The following is a 19566-nucleotide window of genomic DNA, read 5'->3' on the forward strand; positions in this document are numbered from 1 at the left end:
TATGATGCGGTAATGAAATCTTTTTTATAATTTTTCTCATTTTAACAGTGAAGCTGCACAAAGGTTTTAACTGGAGTTTCCTGAGCAGTATTTGACGAGATATGGACATAAAACAGACAGACAAGGATAATCCCAACTTTCTGGTGACATTAGATTAGTAGATATGGTCCAGAATAACAGCAAACTTCAACACTAATGGAGGGAAATTGATAGAATGAAATGGAAATAACTCTGGGACATCAATTCACTTCAGCTTGAATTAATGACGATTTACAGACTGTCAATCCAATTCTTTACAGTTCCTTAAAAATCCAGTCAAAATCCATTATATGATCCATATTATTCCAGTTTATGATAAACTTTCCCCCTTTTTGTAAGACTACTTAGGATAAACAACCAAGCACACAGGTGCCATTCAATATCATTTATATCACTTAACCATTTCATGCAGTGATACTTTTTATTTGTTAATCATATTTTACTTTTATTTAATTCAATTTAATTAGATCTATAAAAATATTTATAAAATAATATGGTATGGTAAATGGACTGTACTTATTTAGCCCTTTTCTGGTCATATGTTGACCACTCAAAGCACTTTTACACCCATTTGTACACATAAGCTGTGTTCTAACTCAGGGTCTGGTGTCCAACTCCGGTCCTCGTGAGCTACTGTCCTGCAGATTTTAGACGTCTCCTACTACAACACACCTCTGCACAAGCCTGTTAACGACCCAGACATTTGAATCAGGTGTGTTGCATCAGGGAAAAATCCAAAACCTGCAGGACAGTAGCTCATGACGACCGGAGTTGGAGATCCCTGGTTTGCACACTTCGAAGTGCGGATTCGTTGGCTGCATTTAAATCCACACTTTGTTTGGCCTTAAACGAAAGCTGCTGGTGATTTATTCTTCGCAGCCTCGTTTCTGGCAGAATTCATTGCACAGAAGATGATAGCAAATAAGTAACCAAACTTTTTTTTAATTTATTTTTTATTATTATTATTATTTTTTTATCATACTTTAGTAGAAATTTGACAAAACCAACATACAAATTGGTGGCATTAAAATTCTGTAGTATTTGATATTTGTGTATTTTTAATGGGTTAATGTTTCTACACACAGATCATCAGACAGTGTTTTTGTTTGGGGTTTTTTGTTGTTGTTTTTTACATTATTACGAGGTCGGTGTTCACTAAAGTGTCTGATGATATGCAAACTTAGTAATTTCGGAGGTTTAAGTGATTTGTCGTCCTACCTTGCTGCTATGGGAAATTGTTGTTGGCTAGGTAGGCTGTCCCATTTCACGAACATTAAGCGGACTACGGAGTTTGGAGACTATGTAGGACACTCCGTAGTCTGCTCACTCCGACGTGTGCAGACCCTGAACTGGGACACAGCTATACACTCATACAGCATTTCTGTTGTTATATAGGAAGTACTTTTCTCCGATCACACACATTCATACCTTGATATACACATTGGGAGGCAACATGGGACTCAATATCTTGCCCAAGGACACTTCAGCATGCCTGGAATCAGTCCACCAACGTTTTGGTTGGTGGACAACTGCTCTTTGCTTGATTTATTGATTCGTTATATAGTGTGTATTGTGTGTATTAGATGTCCCACTAATTTCCAGTGAAGTGGCCAATGAAGAAATGCCATCCTCACAGCTTTAAAATAGAAAAATGCATGAAAGGCACACTGAGGACCATCAACATTATTAACTGCAGATGTATGAACATGATAATAAATCTTCTCATTAGGATGAATGCACATGTGATGAAGAGTGAACTGGTAGACAGAAAGCTTCTTCTTCTGCACTTTTCTGTGACTGAAGCTGCAGAGTTGCAGGTTTGTTGTGGACATTTGCTCCTTCATTCTCCTCCTCTTTCTCTCTCCCTCTCTCTCTCTCTCTCTCTCTCTCTCGGCCATCTGCTGTTCAGAGCAGCAGTATTGATCTGCAGCTTTGTGCTGGAGACCACATGCTAATCTATAGCGTTAGTGACAAACACAGCACCGCTTTGCCTCGCATCTGTCCCACTGACTCTCTGTCCCTCTCTTTTCTCTCTGTGGAACCAGTGTCATCCTCTCTCTCTCTCTCTCTCTCTTTAAATGACCCAGCAGTTTTAAAGCAGTGGTCCATCTGTCCAGCTTGTAAACTCCTCCTCCTCCTCCTGCAGTGGTTGGTTGCTGGTGAGTCCTGTTAACTTTGTTTTGGTCATTCATGGCCGCCATGTTACTTGATGTGAAACATAAAATAGAAACGATATGCTGATGAACAGATGAAGAGACAGAAAGATGCAGAAACTCAGGTAAATTCAGACTGATTTATCTAAATGAGTAAAGTCTGTGTTAGATTAAAACAATAATTTTTACATCACAATATAGGCCAACCTGATGAGCCAAAGAATAGACTTTCAGATTTAAAAAGACTTTTGTAAATTCACAGAAACTATATTTAAACATACAAAGAATAGTGTGTTTGAAAAGTCACCAGACATACTTTTACATTAGAAAGATTATCAGTGCAAGTAATATGAAAAATGTTAAAATGATAGACGCTAAAAAAAGGAGTGACTAAACAAAGATTAGAAACATGCAAAAGTATATTGTGTCTGATGGTAGATGATAGATACTAGGATAATATGTGGAGATAAAGCCCATATCACCACACTTCCACTATAAGTAATTTATAGTTGATTGATGGGACAGTAAGACGTGTACGACGACTGACTTAAAAAATCTTTGATTTTATAAATAACTGAATATTATTTTGATATTTTTTTTTAATTAATACAGTTTATATAGTTTCTTCCAACTGAAATTTCCATGTTTCTTATTAATTTTGGTAGCTCTATTCACTAAAATGATATACTTTTTTAATTTAAATTTAATGTTAATGTATTAAGATCAAGCCTTTAATTAAGTTCTATTTCTGCTGGAGCTCATCAGCTGACTGGACACCTGACTTATATTCTCACAGGTTCTCAGTCACTTTGGTGCATTTCTCACATCAGAATTAACATTTGCACAGCAGTCAGTGCTTTTCTCCAAATAATTAGTACAAACTGCAGAACGTGGTGGAAAACCTGCGAAAGCGCGTCACTTGCTAAAAATAGACAGCTCATTCCTCAAACGCAAACTTTTATATCAATGAAACTGTCAGAGCCATCAAAATAAAAAGTCCTCTCACCACCAAGTAGAACAAGCTCAAACAGCTTAGTCATGTTTTTATTGAGTCTCTAAGTCTGTAAGTGTTTTTGAATACAAACCAGTCAGATCTCAGAGACACTACCTGAAAATGCCAAAGACAGCACTACACACTAGATGTACAGTCAGTTGAAAACTACAGTAAAGTTTTTGTTGTTGGTAGAGTAACTGAATACATGACACAGTTTGCATTTGTTTCACATTTTGCCATCTTACAGTAATTTGTTCACAGCATCATGAAAAAAACATACACTTCAGTCACTTAGATAAAGTATCAGCGCTTGGGTAGAGTTGTGCACAACTGTAAACAATATGCTACTCTAACAGTACATACACACTACTGTATGTATCTGAACATACTAAATCACTCCTGTGCATCAAGATGTTCCCGTCTGTCTGGCCACAGATTTTTATCGACATCACATCGGGTATCATCCCTTGCGTTGCAGCGAGTAAGCTGTCTCCTTGACTCTGCTGTGGTCTCATTGCATCCTGTGTCCACGGCCGTTTCAGTATGTGCACGCTGGTCGTACACCTTCCACCTCCAGGCAAAGAAAAACTCCTCTTTTAGGCTTTTTGAAAGCTGAGGGTCAGCTGGGAGCAGCTTTTCAACTTAGGAGACATTCCAGGAAATTATTATGACCAAATGTTTAAAATCTGCTCTTTTTTTTAATGTAAGACTCGAGTAATGAAACGAGGACTTTTACTTTTATGGGTTTGACTTTTCTGCTGGTGTAAGTATAGTTAATTTAGACTAATGATTGATTTTGATGTCACCTGATGTATTTCAACAAACTGTTCTCCGTTATTCAGACAACTTATAAACCAGCTAAGAGGGTCCACTCCTCTCACCCCATACCTTTTTTATTTTTTTATCAATAACTCATGTTCTACTGTTTCTTTTCAGTTACACAAGTTTAAATAAAGAGGTTTAGTTTTTTCTAAAGCAATATTTGTTGGCCATTCAAAACATTGACTTGAGTAATTTTAAAAACGAATAAAAATGAATAAAGCACATCACTTCTGCCTCCTCCTCCTTCTCTTCCTCCTCTTCTTCCTCTCGAGTCTTTTCAAAGTTTTCGGACCTGCTGCCTCCTTTGTTGCAGCTCTGTTGACCATGAAATCACATTTTAATGGGAGCACAATGGCCGCGTGCTGGGCCGACCTGCTGTATTCAAATGTGACCGAAGCAATTATCAGTGCGTTTCCAGCTCTAAATAAACACTCATTTAACCGGCTTTCATCTCACGCCCTGATCAATCTGGATATTAGCTGCTCAATATCCAACTGCAGCAAATCACACATGAAATTCTGATTTTCATGGATTTTTGCAGCCAATTAGTTGCAACCAGTTTATTTCAGATTTTGATGAGTAACATTAAATTTTTAAGAAAAACTAAATAAATTACAGAAAAAATGGGTCAATAAAATAAGTATGACAAAGAACAAACCTCCTTTTTTTTTTTGAAGAAACAACATTTAATGTCTCAAGGTAAAGCAGCAGATTTAGTGTTTCTTGCAGCCAAATGGAAAAAAAACAAGAAACAAGTGAAAAAAATAAAAGATCAATATTGGAAAATGAGTCACATGAAAGCGGCACATATACAGAGGAGCAGGAAGAAATAAAAATAATAAAATAAACGGTGCAACAACACAAAGACGACATTCCTGGGTGAAGATATGCTGAAGAACAAACCTGATAAAATTATTTTACTTCTTTTATACTGATGATGACGCAGCATCATGACAAGACAAACATAAATAATTCAATTTAAACCACTTTATATGTCCCCACGAGGTTAATCATTTATTTATTCCTTCATTCATTTGTTTTTAAATCAGCTACTAAATCATTCAGTCCTTTTACATTTTATTTGTTTTGCTGATTTAATCAATTAGTTTTTTTTATTAATTCACTATATTACACTATTTATATATTTATTTTTATAGTATTTATTGTTATTTATTATTTATTAGTTAATTATATTCCTGTCTCTTTCTTTCTGTCTTTTTTTCTTATTTTTTGTTTGTTACTATATTTACTTTGTTTTTAAATAATTCTAAATACATAAAGGGGTTGGAAAGAATTTATTATATAAATATCAAAACCTAAATACTTCTGGCCTGTATTTATGTTAATTAAGTAAGTATGTATTAAGTATTAAATTATGTTATTTGTACTGTAAAATGTGCACAAACATAAATTTAGAAATAACAACAATAATAAAAATAAAACTCCTACAAAGAAAAACTGTTTCAATGACTTATTTGAATGAACTGGTTACTGGGGGGTTAAAGTGTTAAAGACTTGGCCTCAACGTTAATCATCAGTCATAAGTTATGTTTGGTGGCCTGAATGATGTAAAACAATTTAAAGAAAATAATTTAATATGAATTTACAAATATAAATGTTTTTTTGAACTTTTGAACTCACACGTAGTAGAAAATGGACAAAATAAAGTGAAGACGGTAAGAAAATATTTATTATTCTAACGAATGCTCGTCATCTGTTCTCATTAACTCTGCTTAGCCACACAGCAGCAGAGTGTGTGAATCACACACACACACGTGTATTTTGAGTAGACATCAGAGAGAACATGGCCACAGGCAGCAGCAGCAGCTCATGCTAATTCTGATCAATAATAATGATAAACTTCCATCTGAGCTCAGTTTTCTCTCAGAGCTGCAGCTCGCTGATCCGACCACTGCTCTGCTTCTCATCTGCACTCAGTTCACACTGCCGAGCCCCGTGTGTGTGTGTGTGTGTGTGTGTGTGTGTGTGTGTGTGTGTGTGTGTGTGTGTGTGTGTGTGTGTGTGTGTGTGTGCAGGTTGCATTAATACAAACCAAAGCGGCAGGAAAGCTTTAATTGTCTGAACTCTGATCAGTCTTTTCTCAGCATCTGTAAATCTGACTTTCGGTCAAACTTTAGGAATAAATTAAATGTTCTTTTCATTTTTAATTTTCTTTAAGAGAAATAATGAGAAGATTCATGTGTCTCATAGTTTGCTTAAAGTTCGTGTTTGAGTGCATGAAAATAATTTGTAGAAATACATATATGTGTGTAGGCTGTATATTTATTTGTATGGAAAAACAATGTCGGTCTGCACGTTTTGTGTGTGTGTGTGTGTGTGTGTGTGTGTGTGTGTGTGCTTACTCTGAATCACAATGTTGACTTATGACTGTTGGTAGGCCTGGAGTGCAGGTTTAAGGGTTAGACTACATGGGGCACAATGCTGGGGTGAAGCACCATGGGCCCTTGAGCAAGGCCCTTGTCCCCTCCAACTCCTCCCCAGGTACAGAAATATGGCAGCCCCCTCTAGTACATCTATGGGCCAATTTTCCCAATCAAGGTTAATAAGTAAAAATATTTCACCCACACTTCTTTTAGCTTGAAAATGTCCAAATGGCTCCATACGGAGAACAGAAATGTCATCGCCCGAGCTCTCGTATCTTCAGCTGGCCTTCACCTCTCGCTGTCTTCCTTCCTCGCTGATAGGCATGTTTTAAAAGATAAAATCAAAGCTTTTTCTAACTTTTAAGTAAGGTGATGGTTAACCCACCCTGTCAGCCATTTTCCCAGCTAACTGTAAGAGCACTAAAGTTAGAAAGAGCAAAAAGCATCACATTTCTCCTAAAAGATCAGCAGGATCGGCTTGTTTTCATCCATATTTCCCAGTGCTGTCAGATTTAAATCAGGACTCTAAAACAAACTCAATGAACATCCTAAAAAAATGTTTTCTCTCTCCATGTAGCGGTTTTTTTTTTATTATTTTATTGTAATTAAAGCAACATATTTTGATGCTGTTAATGTGAATTAAGCCAGCTGAGTGAAATTCTCACATAAAATGTCTGATATTTATTGAGTCTGTTTTCCATGAAATACCAACAGAATTCAGAAATCTTTTCATTAAAATTGTTTGGTAAAAGCTGCCAGTTACATGTTTTTGTGGCTTATAAAAGACGTAAAAAGACTAAAGTAAAGGAAGACGTGCCTTTTCATACTCGAGTAAAGTTCAGTAAAATAGAAGAGAAATTAGAATTTTCTGTTATCACCTGTCCCTGTTATTATTATGTCACTTCTTATTATTTGTTCTTGTTTTAGGGTCTAAACAGTTGAAGTAAGCATTGTTATTCTGTTTGATTATGTCTCCCCAGATAAAGACCAATCAGGCTTTAAGGGAAAAAAAAATAAAATGTTAGCTAAAATAATCCACGTTAAAGTAAAAGAGGTGGAGCGAGGCCAGCTAACGAGGCGTGATGACTAAAATACCTTTAAATAAACTTTCTACACTCCTTTTTACAAATTCAATATTGACAAAGATGCACAGCAGAAAATCCACCAAAGCAAACGTTGGCCGACGTGTGTTTTCACATTCTTCTTCATGTTGACACAGAGCAGCCGGTTAGTTAGAGTCCTCACTTATTAACTACATGGCTGAAGAAGGGCGGTCATCTTCCTCCTCCTCCTTCCTGCATGTTTATCAATGTCCTCTGGCATGTTGCTCTGTTAATGGCAACATTTGATTGATTGATTTGGGTCTGAGAGTTTTGTCATTGCTGATCAAAGAGGAGAAAGATGAGCTGTTAAAGGTTAAAGAAGGTCAGAAAAGATGGTTTATTACCAAAAATAAATAAATAAATAAAAACTGGTAAATTCTCTAAATTTGAATGACTTTTTTTTCCTTTTTTAAACACCTTGGTGGGAAATGTTTCGCACACCTTTTTCTGATTGGTTCTAAAATCTCCTGCAGCAGGAAAACAAACCTGGAAACACAACTGGAGTCAGAAATCCTGAACCAGGAAGCACAGAGACCAGATCCCAGCATCATGAAGTCAACCCGGGATCCCGTGAAGAGACTCGGCGCATGTAGTCCTCACCGGGAATTTCACAAAAACTAAACAAGACAAAGAAAAAAAACAAAAAAACTTCAAATGTGTCTTTGTGTGTGTGTGTGTGTGTGTGTGTGTGTGTGTGTGTGTGTGTGTGTGTGTGTGTTACAGCCCTTCTGGCCTTCGTTTATTCTTAATCTTTTTATCACACTTATTTCATCAATTTCTTTGCTTTTACTCACTTTTCTTCATGTTTTTATTTTATATGAATTATCTATAATTTATCTTCATTTCATTTATTTCATTTTATTTATTTATTTCCACTATTTTGCTTCTGCTTTTCTTCAGATTTTCAAGTATTTATTTTGTTTTTATTTCATTGTAAATAAACTGCAAACCATTTTTTTTCTTTCTTTTTGCATTTTTTTAATATTAAATTTTGTCATAAAAGGCTCAGATTGATTAAAAAATCATTTTGTCTCATTGATTGCAGCTATTTCCATGTTAATAAATTGACATTGTCTTCATTCCTTATTTTATTTCTTGCATTTTTATTGATTTTCTATTCGGTCTCTTTTGGCTGAAGACAGGAACGTATTTCCATTTTTTTTATTTTAAAATGCTCATCATAAATTAGGATTTGTTCTTAAAAAGTTTTTAATTTTTTAGTCTTAAGTTTTGTGTTGAAATGCAATGGTTTGCTTATTTTTCCGCTTATTTAAATGTTTTCATTTGTCTGTTCCAGTCAGCTGTGAATTAGTCCTACACTCATCAGTAAAGCTGGATTATTAGAACCATCTGTGTTGGTGTAAAAATGTTTTACTTTGCATAATAAACAAAGAAAAAATCCATAAGTGAGTATCAGAATGTGAAGGCATGTGTTTTAGATGCTAACTCTTTTCACTGATTGAATTATGGAGACAGCCGTGAAGTAAAAAAAAACTTTTAAATAATGAAAGTTTACTAATTGTTTTATTGAATAGGGATGAATCCATTAACAAAAGCTTGGTTTAATTCCAGCTGTTGACTCCTGCAGGTTGTCCTTTGTTAGCAGCTGCTGACATGGAGCAGCCGGAGGTCGGAGGTCATCAACCCCAGCGCACACCATCTGACCCCTCTGATTTCCATACATGCTGACCTACATTCTGGCAGCACTGTTGCCCTAAATATTCCCCCTCAGGAAAAGTGATAAGTTTACTGCAGAAAACAAAACAAACAAACAAAAAAATAAATAAATAAATAAAAGAAAAAGAAAAAAGAAAATGACAGTCGAGGTTTTAACAACACATTTCTTATCTTTTAATGTTTTGGTAATTTTTTGGTTTCATGGTGCTTCTTATTATTTAGAAAAAGGGCTGGAGAAATAATAAACATATCACCTATAAAAGCAACATAAGACAGGACAATGGCGTTTATTTTCCACAATATTTAAAAGTTAAGACCCTAATGTTCACAAAACAAGATCTAACGTGTATTTACATCAGTATGTGTGGAACTGTTGTTAGCATGCTGGTATTCTCTGTCAAAATAGGTTAAAAACAGTGAGGATAGAAATTTAAACATCTGTTTTAAATTTAAAAATGGTCAGAGCTCAAGGTTTAATCATTAGACCTTATAGTTTAGAATTAAGGGCAATAGGAGCAGAAAAAGGAGAGTTTGGATAAGTGATGGAGAAGATATTGATAGAAACACGTGAAGATTAATCACTTAATCAGCAGGAAGACTGACATATGTATATCTTCTAAAAAAGTTTTATAATTATCCAGAAATGTAAATTATTAGTTTTAATTGATTTAAAGAGTTATTTAACATGTTTCTGTTTTAAATGAAATTAAAATAGTTTTTTCCCCTTCTGAGTTAGTTTTAGTTTTTAGTTTATAACAACAACAAACAACATAATGACATTTTAGTAAAAGACTTTTGCTACTTCCTGCTTTGGTTTTAGGCAACAATCAGCTGGTAATGATCTTTAGCTGGTTAGCCTTGAACAACAAGTGTGGTTATTAAATTGGATTTTTTTGATATCACAACTATCACCTTAATTAATGCCATATTTGCATTTAACATGCAGTTCCTCATATTATTCGTATTGTTGGTAATTTTGGCTCAACGAGGAAATAACAGACGGGCGTTTTTGGGGGGTGAAGAAACAGTTTTGCAAACAGTTTAGACATTTAGGAAAATAACATTTTTCTGTTTTCTGACAGAATTATCAGTGTTTCTTCCTCTCAGCAACCTTCAAAAGACACTGCCTGACCTTTGACCTCTGAAGTTCACAGCATTGACCTGCAGGTCGCTGCAGCCTGACATCGTCTCTGCATCTTAGATAAGACAACAAAAGTGTGTGTGTGTGTGTGTGTGTGTGCATGTGTGATTTTTGAGAGTATAAAATACAGAAGTTATAATAATATTTGAAAGTGACAACATCCCCGCTGAAAGCGGCCGTTATCGGCTCTTATTCTTTTCTTAATCCTTATCTTGAGATAACAAAGACCATTTCTCCTGATATTGGGATCATATATCGCGTTATCTCAAGAAAACAAAGCTTGTTTTTGACAAGATAACTAGATAATGAAGGTGGGCTCAAAAGTAAGTGTGTGAAGCCTGATTTCATTAATCAAAACAGAAACGTGAAGCTGATGGGAGGGGCTACAGTCTTGGTGTGTGTGTAATTATGTGAGTGAGTTAATGATAAATCGTAATTTCAGCCTTTTTGATGGAAGTGAAATCGAACGTGTTGATCAGTGACTGATTTTACTCGATCTGACGTCAGCTTGCATCTGTTGCTGTACTGAGGCATCCCAGTACAGAGCAGCTCTGTTTCCCCGCAAACTCTGACCTGCAGAGCTCCTTCAGAGACAGACTGCTGCATCCAAAGCCTGAAGGAGGTTTGTGATTCTCCCAGCAGACCACAAACACACTCACACACACATACATAGTCCTGAGTGTGTGGGAGGTGGTGTTACCTCCTGTATCCTTCCTTCAGACAGGGAGGATGGAGGAGTCCGCTGCTGAAGCTGCTCCTCAGCCTGTCCACTGTGCCGTGGAGGGGATGGGAGTTGCCAGCAGTTTCGCCATCATTCTGTCCCTAACCATCTCCTCCAGAGTGGAGCGCTTCATCCCGATGACAGACTCTGCCTTTCTGATGAGTTTGTTTAGTCTGTGTTAGTCCTTTGCTTTGATACTTGCACAGGGACAAGATCTCTTTTAGAAATGTGTAGCCAGGTGTCAGTAAGGCTGATTAATTAGGAAACTACATTAAAATTAGCTTCAAACTAGTGTAGTGATACTGGTGATCCATGTGTGTGATGGCTGACATCTTTTACAGTACCCACCTTATAGACTGGATTCCACTGATGTCCTCCAGTAGTTTTGCTTTTCTGACCCTTCACGTGGATTTTTTCAATAAATAAATACATTGCTTTTCTTTTTCATTCATCCAAAAGTTGGATTTTATAGAGATTGAGCCTCGTTGGTCATCAGAAACATGATTTAAGGAACAAAACATGCAAAAAAGTCCACAATTCACTTTGAAGAAATTGATAATCCAGATGATATAACAAAATGGAATGAAGAGTAAATATATGTTTTTATTATTTCAAGTATCAGATGAATAAAACATTTTTTAGTCTGAATATTTTGAATACTTTAAAAGCAGCTTGACTGAGTGATCTCTAAAACACATAAAGATGGATGAAGCAGCTTCAGTTTCATTCAGTTTGCATAAAAAACAACATTCTGCAGAAATATTACCTCATATTAATGGTATCATGACAATGAGAAATAATAACACAAGAAAATAAAATCAGATAAGATATCATCCAGTCTCATAAGTTTGCAGATAATGTGCTCAAGTCAGGAAAAATGTTTTCCTCTCAAGCACTAAGTTTAATCTTCTTGTGAACAATCTTTAGTCCTGAATAGAAAATCACACATTTTTAACATCACAGATATATTTAACTTTCAAAAGAGGTACAGGAGACAATAACAAGAAAGCAAGAGGCAGAACTGCACCTAAGTTTACAAAAATGATCCCAGTTCTCCAGTCACACTTACACACTGTAGCATATACACAGATAAGTATAAAACACATGGAAGGACCAGGTTGTCCCCGGCAGGGAAGAATATGCTCACATTCAATATGCCTAAAAACACATATGCTTGAATGTGAATTTCTCATAAAAGAGATTCACATTGCTGATATTTAAAGGGCTAAAGGATCAGAGATAGTAAATAGAACAGAAAAAAAGAAAAAGCTTTGGATCAGAACAAAGAGGTATTGCATTCACTTAAAAAACATAAACAAAAGCTTAGTTTGTCTGAATTAATAAGATCATTTTACAAAAAATATTTTGTTTGGTTTTTCTGAATTCATGACAATTTTATTTTTAAAAAAAATCATTCCCTTTGTTTTTTGTTTTTTTAATCAATGACATACTTTTATTTAAATACAAATATTTTTAAAATTTTGTAAAATGACCTCATTTATTCAAAACTGATTTTCCTTTTTTTTTAAGTGAATGCAAAATGCGTCCGTAGTATTACTATCACTAAAAGATTACAAATGACGAGATGCATTAACCTTACACAAAGAAACACACCAACAAGCAACCATAAAAGTGGCTTCATGTAGTTGTACCCATTCCCCAAAACCTGAGTATACAGATGCATAAAAACTATAGATTTCAACAGGGATGTCTCTAGGAATTAACGTCGGGGGGGCTTAGCCCTCAGGAGATGCCATACAAAGTTAATGCTATCAGCCAGCAGTGAAATCATGACGACGATGAGGCATGATGAGTGGAAGGAGGTCATGCATACACAGGGAGGACACCAAGTCCAAAAAAGCTCAAGCCAAGACTGAACCAGCAACCTTCTCGCTGTGCTGTATAAGCACCGAGCCGCCGGCCACAGGTCACCGTCTCCGCTTTGCAGACTGATTCAACCAGGAGATGATTTTACGCTGTAGTTTTACTTTCATGTAGAATAAAATAGAAAAAACCAGGAGAGAATTTAAAGCTTATAATGATATCTGAACAGATGGATCAGAATAAAACTTTTTGTTTACTCTAAACTCTAAACTTATCTAGGGTGCCTTCACCTTTGTTATTGCCTCAGAAAGGGATAAAAAGCTGTCTTCTGTGAGCCAAAACTATCCTGTCTGTTCAGTGTCAACTGTTTGGTGTTGGAGTTCTTACCTAAATCAGACCAACTAGTGGAAGAAGTTGCTTCTTCGATCTCTAGATCTGTTTGGTCTCTTTCTCCATACGTCTGCTTGACCTCCATGTCCTCTCTAATCCTCTCTAATAATTTTGGTTCTTTATATTATTTGAATAGTAATAGAACTCCACACGTTTTTCCAGTCAGACTTCCTGTTAAATCCTTCAGACTCACCTCCTGTCTCCATCCTCTCTGTCCCTGTCCTGTGTCAGTCTGTATACAGGTGACAGAAAGGAGGGAGAGATCTTTATTAAGTTGTCGTTATTAAGTTTTTGCTGTTAACTAGCTGGAGTTAGTGACTCCCGTGCTGCAGATGCAGTGAGAGGTGGGAATGAAAACGGGTGATAAACAGACTGGATTTGGCTATTGGGACTTTAAATGAAGACATGGATAAACACAGCTCACACGAGCACTAACATCCCAAGCATTAACGCAATAATGAAACAAATAAATTCATGATTTTTGTTGTTGTTCTTGAGAACATTTTAGGGTGACTCCAGACCCCCTAAAATAGGCCTAACAACACAGGGGGAATTCAAAGAAAAAATCCAGCAAACATTACTGGTGAATTAAAGGAAAGTGATTTATTTTGAGTAATTTATCCCACTCTGTAGTTGCAGAGTGATGGGACGAGTAGCTGCAATGTGATACAAAAAAAAATTGTATATTTTGTATGATATCTAAATTACTATTAATGGCCTTGAGTAGATGTTGTTTTAATTCTCAGTGAATCTGAAGTTCTGTACCTGCTGCTATTTGTTAATGTCTTTTAACACAAGAAATGGTTACATCTGGATAACATCTAGTCAGTTTGACCTACACTCTGCCAACGGTTGCAAGGTCCCACTTCATTGCATGTTCTGGGTCAGTCCAATAGCAACGTTCAACACTAACAGAGAGGAAAGGGTCTGCATGCAAAAAAGTGGAAAGTAAGGGTGTGAGTGTCAGGGTGATGGATGGAGATGGAGGACATCCTGCAGCTGTTCAGTAATTTCCCAGTTGATGCTGTCCACTTGTAGATTTATAACAAGCTGCAACAATCAGCCCTTGTGAAAAGATTGCAATATCTTCAAAGTACAGCACCTAATTTCTACATTTTCTAATAATCCAATACGTTTTCCGTTAAATTGAACATAAAATATGAAATATGTGACAAAATAATTACTTCTTCCAAACCACCAACGATAATATTGATTAAACATAAAAATAAACAATATCCCCCAGGAAGTCTTTTTCTGTCTTTGCTCTATTTTCTCTTTCTATGAGCAAACATAAAACATAGTTGGGGATAAATAGAGAACAGGCCTAATTGGAAATTCATGGGAACATGGAGCTAACACGCATATCACCATTTAATGCACAAAAACAGATGTGAAAAAATGGGATTATTGTAAAAGATATGGCGGTATTTTCATGGCCACAACGCTTGCTAACTAGCATTAGCATGATCTTTTTAGTGTTGCCGGGAGATTTAAAAAAGTCAGTTGTGATTAATTACTTGACTTCAGTTTGGTTAATCATGACTAATGACATATATTTAATTTCTCAACATGTTGCTATTCTGCCTGGATTTAAGTTATAGAACTTTATGGGGGTGAGCTCGTGTTAACAATAAACTCTTTGGAAGAGGCCTCCCAGGGTCATTTCAGATTATCCAGTTGCATATCCGTGTGTACAGGATAATGGATATTTTTGGTTCACATCAACTACGTCTACACGGATAAATATTTAATCTATTTGACTGAAATCAATCTGAGCAGAGATTCCAGCTGACATATTTATATGGACAATAGATAAAGTCATTTAAAGTGTTTTTTCCCAGTTTCTCTTCCTTCCCAAAAAAAAATGGCTGCCCGGTGGTGTGGTGGTTAGCACAACAAGAAGGTCACAGGTTGGGGGGGGAGGGGTGCATTATTGTTGACAATGAAAACCCAGAAAAGGTTGGGAACCGCACGGTTTAGGCTATAGTCCGACTCCAGCTGCAGTCTGACTGAGCTGAGGGCTAGTTTAGATTACTTTGAACTGTTTCATTCATGCACTAGCCAGGATTGGCTGAGAGGGGTGTGGGGACTCTGAGTACAGTAACAATGCTCATGGCAGAAGAATGAATTGTAAACAACTTCTGCAGAGTCTTGTACTGTTGAACCTGTTTTTTATGTTGCTGCATGATGAATGTCAGTTGGAGTTTTATGGACTCATTTCTCACCAATGGTTTTATGAAGAATTTCCACAACCATATCTTTTTATTCTCTTCACTCTCCCCTTTCTTCTGCCCCCGTCCTCAGGCAATAAATAAAAACAACACAGAGAACAAGGAAAGACAGACAAATACTGGAGTATCAGTGGAAACCTTTTATCCCTAAAGCTTCCTCTTGGAAAAGCGAATGTGTTCTGTTTGCCATGGTGATGGATGGAACAATCTATTTAGAAACATTATCTACTATCTTCTCTACTATTTCATGTATGGCAGCTCCACTGATGCAAAGGAGACGGGGTGACGCTGAGTCCTTAGATTTGATGTCATGGCAGCATCACCACATGTAGCAGGAATTACCACAACGCTGTTTTTAAGTCAGAATATGTTTCTGTTTGTCAGTGATTTTGCTTTTATCAACACAATGTCATCAAAACTCTGCAAGATGTAGCCACACATCTTTACACGAGTGTTACTGAGATCGAGGTGAAAAGCAAACGAAAAGATGGGCGACCCATGAGCACATAATACTAAAGTAATTTTCTATTATTAGTTACTAAGGATGCCTGTGCTGGAGCATCAACTCTTCTTGTTACCACTACAGATGTTGCAGTAATTAGACTGCAAGTATAGCTGATTGGCATTAGATGCAGCAGTTACCATATTTCTATTAAGGGTGGAAAATAACTAAGACATGCGTTCTTGCGAGAGATGTCTTGATGCCGAAGCAAGAACCATGAAACAAAAGAAACGAGCTGATATTTTTAAAGACAGTTCCTCACATTAATGAAAAAAAATGGAAAAAGAAGAAAAAAAAAAATACAACTGAAAACTGTGCAGTTTGTTTTCTGGTCAAGTCACATTCGATTAGGTCAAAAAGAAAAGCATCATGAGTGCGATTTTAGCATCGCTATAAACTGCACACCACCACAGGAAGTAAAGGTGGTGCTTCAGGTACCAGTTCACCATCAACCTCAGTCAAATGCAGATGTAGGAATTAGATTTTTTTTATCAGCAACAGGAAACTTCATGAGCGATCGTGTAAAAAAAACTGTGCTTGAAGCTCTATGATCAGCTTATAGAGTATGTTGCTTGGCAATGTTTCAAACCAACTACATCAACACAACAAAGAAGCTGAAATGAGAGAGAAGTCTAACTTTCTTTAAGCCTGAACATCAGTCCGTGTCCTGAGTTGTTTTCCTTTAAACTGAAAAAAGAGAAAAACAAACAGAAAAACCATTTATTTTTCCAGTTTGTGTCCTTAACCAAAATGCAAATAAACAGCTTTACGTTTTCTCACATGTGCTCGAAACAGAAATTAAAAAAACAGAAACGAGCATCTCAGTTTGATCAAATTTTAATGAGACACGTCACATGACCTGGAAATCATAATAAAAACATGGATATGTTTAAAGCCTTCATGTCCAAAACTGTGTTTGAACTCATCAGATCATCGTGATAAACACAAACCTTCCTTTACAGATACCGCGCAGCTTATCCATTTACTGTTCGCCAACAACTTCCTGCATCTATGCTCTTTCAACATGAATGGAGTTGACCATTTACCTCCCAGATGTTACATTATTCAGTGGGCTTCATTAAGCGTCCACAAAGACAGAGGAATGTATGCAACGTTGGTGGCTTAGCGAGCTGAACCTGGATGTTTCCTCCGTTTGAACCTGCTGATTACCATGGAAACTAATGCTGGACTCATTGCTTGACATGAAGACATTTCTGTTCAATTCCAGATAAAAATTGGCTGTAAAAAAGCTTCTTCCTCTCACTGATGATCTCTCAGAAAGAAACAGTGGACTGATGTTTCTTTCACAGAGAGATTTAAAATCAAAGCTTGGATTTGATAAAGGCAGAAAAAAGAAAGAAAATCCAAGCTGTCGTTTGTTTTCTTTGTGGCGATGCTTTTAGGTAATGGAAACACAGTCAGATGGCATAGCTGGTGGAAAAGTGTTAATGGTGTAAATATGTTAACATCAGCATGGTATTTAGGCTTGGTGTGCCTCCATCATATTTCTAACACAGATTCACTAAATAATCTAACTTTGTCTCAACAGGCCTGAATTTAAATAGAAACTTAGGATGAGCAGCTCTGACACAGGTGGTGTATGTGGTGCACACATCTGCCCTGCTTTTGTGTTTTGTTCTTATTATATATCTTGTTACATACAGAACATGTTTATATATACTCATGTATATTTGTTTATATATGTTTACTTACATGTGCTGCACTCTCTTTGTTTGAATACTTATCCTGTGTTAGTCGACAGTTTGTGTTTTATCTTGTATTTCTTCAAAATTACTATCTGATAAAACTACACTTCAGCCTTATACACTTGAAACATGCGCATTAACTTTACACTTTAAACGGACGTTGTGTAACACGTTCTGTTGTTTACTGGCCAAAATCAGTGTATGCATATGTGTTATCATGGGTGTATTATAACCTCCACTAATGATCTGACACATTCCCCAAAAGCAAAATATTTTACATTTGATGGGCAAGCCAGTAGGGCAGCGCCATGACGGTCTGCCATTTTGAAACTACAGCTGCCAGTAAGGGACAAATAGCACCAACTACGAGTTTTCCCTGCGAGCCAGTGCACAGAGGAGAAGATAAAGAAGAGTGGGTAACTTCCCTTGCAAGTTGGAAAATATCTTAAATTTGTTAATTAAAGAAAAATGCAGGACCATGTGTATGAGGCAGCACAGCAGCAGTTTACACCAATAAAGCAAAACAGGGAACTTAAAAAGCGGCGTGACCAGACGATTCAAAAAGCAGAATCAACATCGCTTTACAAGTTAGCTTTAACTGGGACAAAAAGCTGGTGTTGTGTCAAGTCCAGTTTGCCCGTGAGTACCAATTTTCTCTCTAAACTCAGAACCATATCTGACAGTGAATTTCCATCCACTGGACGTTTTCCGTTTTCCCCATGGCCAGTTACGACATGATGCAGAGGAAACTTCATCACCCGAGTGAAGAAGTGCAGAAGTCCTGTTAAAGAGCAGGAAATTGTTGGCTAACAATAAACTATCAATAGACTTGCTCGGCACCTACAGATGCAGGTGGAAACAGATTTTTAAAAAATTCAATATTTTATTATTATTATTATTATTATTTTCTTCATGCACATGTGAAATAAAGTAAGGACATATTTCATTCTGTATGTATTTAAAATGCTGATCAAATGAGTTCCACACAGCTTTGGATGTGCAGTCAACACTGCGTACTGCTCAGTGTATGTTTTGGTTTTAGGATTTTTGGTTTAGAGGTGAGCGTTTATTTGATTTTTTTTAAACTAACTAAAAATAAGATAAGAGTCTTTTTTTCTTTTAACAGTTAAACTGAAATCAACAAACAAAATAAATACATAAAATAAAAGGCTAGTTTTATAGTTTGCAGAAAAAAAAATAAAATTACTAAAATACAAAAAACCAAACAAACAAACAAAAGTATTCTCAGACAGGAAGTTTATGTGGGAGAATCACGAAGAGGTTATATGGTGGGAGGGGCTTGTGTGGTCTAAAAGTCGTAGACAGTATAGCCCCATCCCTCGGTATGAGACGTGTTGGTACACAAATTTTTGCGTTTTCACAGGACAAAACTGGAAAGGTGCCAAAATATCCGTTAGGGTCCCACAAAAATACCCTACAGGGTGGACCTCAACACTGCAATTTGTTGATTGGTTAAAACAGTCATCACATCCTGTGTGATTCAGCACAAAGAAGAAAACGTTTAAATACACGGTGGAGTTTTTGTTGTTTAAAGCTGCATGACAAGAAGAGAGAATACAAACTGTAGGATGTCCACCATTCTCCTCCTTTGTTTCTGTGTCACGTTCTTCCTTGTTATAATTTAAGAAAGGCAGGGCACAGCTATGACATCATGCTATGACATAGTAGTATTCTTACTATGCCACTCATACCGCACCTACCAGGTAGGGGTATGGTTGACTGTAGAAACGGAGATCAGGGTTTACCGAACCAAAGTGCATCAAACCGTCCCATTAGGGGCCGGACACCATGGAAACAGGACTTTTGGTCCTGGTGGGGCACAGCTCTGAATGATAACTAACCAGTTTATGAAAACTAA

This window comes from Melanotaenia boesemani, chromosome 19 (genome assembly GCF_017639745.1).
Source record: "Melanotaenia boesemani isolate fMelBoe1 chromosome 19, fMelBoe1.pri, whole genome shotgun sequence".
In the NCBI taxonomy this organism is placed as follows: domain Eukaryota; kingdom Metazoa; phylum Chordata; class Actinopteri; order Atheriniformes; family Melanotaeniidae; genus Melanotaenia; species Melanotaenia boesemani.